This window comes from Labrus bergylta, chromosome 3 (assembly GCF_963930695.1).
Source record: "Labrus bergylta chromosome 3, fLabBer1.1, whole genome shotgun sequence".
Lineage (NCBI taxonomy): Eukaryota > Metazoa > Chordata > Actinopteri > Labriformes > Labridae > Labrus > Labrus bergylta.
This window is the reverse complement of record NC_089197.1, coordinates 18,660,275-18,665,274: the sequence shown is the minus strand read 5'-3', so window position 1 is coordinate 18,665,274 and position 5,000 is coordinate 18,660,275. Positions and strand designations below refer to the sequence as shown.

General features: G+C 41.7%; 1 protein-coding gene across 6 annotated transcripts in view; it reads left to right on the top strand.

The window, feature by feature from the left end:
- Nucleotides 1–5,000, top strand: part of cbfa2t3 (CBFA2/RUNX1 partner transcriptional co-repressor 3) — a 43,775-nt gene that overhangs the window by 8,954 nt on the left and 29,821 nt on the right. Inside the window, exon 1 of one of the 6 annotated variants that reach the window (XM_065952865.1) lies at nt 1–1,014. This exon is cut by the window's left edge and continues 6,736 nt beyond it. The exons of the other annotated variants lie outside the window; for them this stretch is intronic. The gene's annotated coding sequence lies outside the window, so the exon portion shown is untranslated. The remainder of the gene's footprint in view (nt 1,015–5,000) is intronic. 6 annotated transcript variants of the gene reach the window in all.

Genomic DNA, 5,000 nt, shown 5'->3' with positions numbered 1-5,000 from the left:
AGAGCCGCGTTACTGCGCACAGTGGGCCCGATCGCTCCACTCATCACTGAAGACAAAACAACAACTACGAAAAACACGAAATTGTTTATTGACGGGATAGAGGTAACTTAAACTAAGCCCAGTCGATTGATATTTTCTCCGAGGGAAGTGAATCATTTTCTAACAGCCTGTGAAGGAGGCTGGTCGGCGGAAGATTGGCGGCGCGTCGGAGGGAGAGGAGGAGAGAGAACCGTACAGAGAAACGTGCCGTTAAGAGTCCACAGGCTGAACACACAAACTGTTTACAAACCAGAAAGGGGAACCGAATTTATTTCCCCGGATGTATAATGACTTGCTCCTGACAGCACGGACTGTGGCTGAACTGTGAACTGTAGAGGAGGGTTTAAAGTTGGACGAATACGCACCCTGCAGACAAGAGGACCCGCATCTTCATATCTGGCGTTTTCACGCGAGCACTTGAGGACTTAAACAGCAACATAGAAGAAACCAATTAATAGATGTGTCTGCTTAAACTGAGAGGAGAGGACATTTTTGCAGTGTAGAGTGTTTTTTGTTTTTTATTTCTCCAGTTCGGGATGGTTAACATGCGTAAGAGAGCGGATTTACATGACTGGGACAAGTTGTGATTTTTCACACCAACGTCAACACCAGAATCTGTTTGCTTTCCTTACAAAAACAAGACGGACTGTTAAACCAAAGACATCAATGTGCATAAGGATCCTTCCTTTTTCGACAAAAAAGTGAGAAGAAATACCTCATAATTTATTAAACCTGGAAAGTCAATAACCTTTTTGAACTCCCAAAGGAAAGTTAAAGATTTTTTTTTTTCTTTACTTCAAAAACAAAGAAAGAGGAGGATAACACCTGAGTACTTTCCAGAACTTGTGCGCAAATGCTTTACCTTTTGTTTTTCCAAATAATGAGGATTGAGACGATATAAAACCTGTTGTAGAAAATCTTCGGTGTGGATTATCACCGCTACAATTACCTCAGCCTGACCCCGACCTTCACAAAGTAAGTACAACCTGCAAACTCGAGCAAATCATGGGGAAACCTTTTGTTTATTATTGGTGGAAATCATTGTTCTCACAATGCAATGAAGGTTTGCATGAGGCTATACACTCGGTTGTAAGTCCTTTCTAGGAACATTTGTCTTAATGGAATAAAGTGTTTCATGTGTAAAGCTTGTTTGCAGCGCGTTGATGTGAGAGGAAGACATTTCTTTAAAATGTTTCTCTTTTTTATCTTTAATTTTGATCACTCTAATTTACACTTGTGTTTATTATATCAAATGCAGAGAAAACAACGTGTTTCCTTTAAGTGGAAAGGAACATTTCGTAAGAGTTATCTATACCCTTATAAGATATATACACATGCAGACTGTACTTGGAATTACATATTTTAATTGTATCTTGTTTTCAAAAAAACCTGTTATGTTTTGGTTTAGAGGACAGCAATATTAAGTCCAGAGGTATATTGTTCATATTGTTATCAGGATTATAACAATTTCATTCTACCTCTTTGGTTAGTTTGAAGTGAACAAAATGAGGTGAGCGAGCTGACAGGGAGAGAGAGAGACTTTTGAGTTTATGTGTTGTTTGCCCCATCAGTGCTGCACATCAAAGTGATGTTGAGACAGAGTGATGACACTAAATCTCTGGTCTCTGTGAACTTGGTGTCCACCTGGAATAGAATGATGTTTTGTGTGTGTGTGTGTGTGTGTGTGTGTGTGTGTGTGTGTGTGTGTGTGTGTGTGTGTGTGTGTGTGTGTGTGTGTGTGTGAAGTGATACATTTAGACATTTACCCTGAACTGAACATACAAAACGCCTTTCACCTTTTTGTGGCCATATCATAGTGCATCACCACCTCCAGGGTCTATTTCTTTATTGAAAGATGAGACAGACCTTTTCTGATTACTTGAGTGGGGTGTTTTAATTTATTTTTATCACTCTGTAGAGAAGCTAACTTGTGGAGACAGGAAAGAAGGAGGTAGAGGAAGTGTTTAAAACAAATACCATGTTAACCAAAGAAAATAAACACAATGGAAAATTGATTTGAAAGCTGGAGTCATTGGTGGATAATTTATACTGAGCATGGAGACTGTGGGGGGACACTCCCTGAGAAGAAACTAGTCAGCCAGAGGTTTCTCTCTCCCCCCCCACACACACTTGAACAGCCTCAGCAGCGCTCTCTTCCGCCTGTAAGTGCAACAGTAAAACACTCAGGCCATTTTCTCTGCAGGACGCAGCCCTGTATAATTGGCCCTGGTAAATATCATCTGAATAATTGAACAGTTGATAATAGTCTCGAACAATGGACGGGAGGTTGCAGAGGTGAAACCGCAGTGCACACACCCTGCCTCACCACACATTATACCCCCATCACCACCACCACCACAAACGGGCATCTTTTCCTCTCTCCTCCTATCGCTCTGCTGGGTCCAGCCGGCCGCCCGTTCAGGCAGATGTCCCCTCTTCATCGTTAAGTAGCTCTCTCTTAAAAGGCAGGCCATTCATTATGACTCCAGAGTGTTTATTCAGTTCCTATAGACCACAGGTGCATGAATAGGATGTACTCTTTTATATACAGCAGGAAACATACCACAGGACTTTAAAAGAGAGTATAAGAACACCATTCTTTTCTCAAAGAAACAGCATCAGACATCTGAGCGTCATCGCAGTCCCGAGTGTTTGTTGAAAGAGTAGATAAATAACCAAACAGGAATAACAATCAAAATACGAACAGTACAGCTGCAAAAGCATTTTCATTTGCAAAATTCAAACCAGCATATGTTCAAAAAGTAGAAGAGAGCAGTTCAACTTACTCATTCCTACCTCTTGTTTATCTCTGAACAACGACTCCATATGCACATTTTATTGGTTACGTTTGTTCTTTTAACGCTAGAATCCAGCCAGCAACAAAGAGTGAAGGAACCAGCTATCACATTTTCACTATTGTATTCGTGGGAGAGTATCTATACTATTGGGAACTGTTTTAATGTACAATTCTTTTTTTTAAAATCACGAAGAACCACTTAATTTACTATCCCCTTTTTTTGTTGTGATGATCAGTTTCTATCCCAGAAAGATCATGACTAATGTTTTACCATAACAGGATCAAAATGAATTTTTTTTCATTTTTTATTCTTTTAGTACCAGTTTTAACCAGGAAGTTAAGTATTATACAAGAAAAAAATCCAAGTCCCTCCTATTTTTAATTTTTCTATCAGTGTCTGTGTCATCTGATGCAGGTGAAAAAAAAAAGAAGCTGTCTGCACCTGATCTGAGTTCAGCTCTTGTGTTTACTGTATGAGTGTGTGGGCTTGTTGAGTGTGCTTTGTGTGTTGGTTGGGTTGTTGTGAGTGTGTGTGTGTGTGTGTGTGTGTGTGTGTGTGTGTGTGTGTGTGTGTGTGTGTGTGCGTGTGTGGTAAATGTTTGTGATCTAAATGTGGGACGTGCAGGTGAAACTGGCTGGCTCCTAATTAATGAGTGGAGCAGATGGCCTTGGGTGGGCGGTGGAGCTGCGAGTGCACAGCGAGCCAGTCAGGTGGTCAGCACAACACACACACACACACCTGGGCCATCACAAGCTAGACCAGACCGGAGGGCTGTGTTTGTATACATATGTGTGGGTGTAAGGGCTGCTTCCTGTTGGTCAGCAAACTAATGTATATAATGTTTGATTTGATGTCACATCATGTGAGTCGTGATCACATGTTGGACATCTGTAATAGAGAAGTTTAAGATATTAAGCTATAGGCTCACATTTGTGCTTTCTAACAGGTGTTGAAGATGTAAATTGTAGGTGTTGTTTGTGTTCTTTACTCCAAATATGTCACTTAGGACAACAAGAGGACCATTTTTCGACAGTTAAATGATATTAGACATACACAGGCTGAAAGAATCATACAAATGTAGATAGTTCAAGGGTGCACTGGTTTAGCTGAATTGGTATGAACTCCTTGCTGCACTGGTCGCAGGTTTGACTCCTGATCCTGACACCACTTCAAGCATGTCATCCCCCACTCTCTCTCCTCACTTCTCCTGTCACTCTATGTCTGTCCTATCAAAGAAAGTGCCAAAAAGCCCCCCCCCCAAAAAAAATCCTCTTTGAACAGTATAAAGTACACTGCTGTATATTTGGTATCCAAGAGAGCAACAAGGTACAGTGGTATGAACACTGCAGAAATGGAGGAAGCCATAATTGTTGGTGAGATTATGGTTCTTGCCATAGCTGCCTTTTCATTGTGTTTTTCATGACAGAAGCAAAACATGGCAGACTGCTAATTTGCTGTGTTTTTTTTGGGGGTTTTTTTAAAGCGGAGAGAGTGACGTGTAAAAGCTGAGAGGGTTATTTGAGTCTTGATGGTTGTTCTTTGGTATCTCTGCGGTCAGGGCGAGATATTACTGCAGCTTTCTCACTCTAAGTGTATAGTAGTCACTATACACTTCAAAGTGTGTGCATTTTGTTCTTTGGGAAAATGATTGGATGGAGGGAATGATGAAGTGACTATCCCATTGCTGAATCTCTATGGTTTCACTGCTGTTTACCCTAATACACAGTGGGAAAGACCAGTGTGGTTCTGGCCGCCTCCTTCTCCATCCTCTGTCCTCAGTTTGTGTGAATGTGTGTGTGTGTATGTGTGTGTGTGTGTGTGTTGGTCTGCTCTGTTCCACATGTGTTTGACATTACTGTGACAAGGCTGCCCAGCCTCTCGGGGGAGATGGAGAATGTCAGAGAGTAGAGCGGAGAAGCGAACAGCTTCCCAACATCTGATGGAATGAGAAACACACTCGCTGGATGGCCGGCCTGCTGACGCCACAGCGTGGGAGCAGAGCAGAGGGTGGAGGCCAAGTAAAACCCCAGAAGTGTGTGTGAAATATCACTCTTTTCCTCGTTTTCTCCCCTACATGACCACATGTCCTCTCATTCCCAAGAATAACATACACAAACACACACATAATCAAAAATTCTTACTCTGCTAGTAAGTCACAGCTCT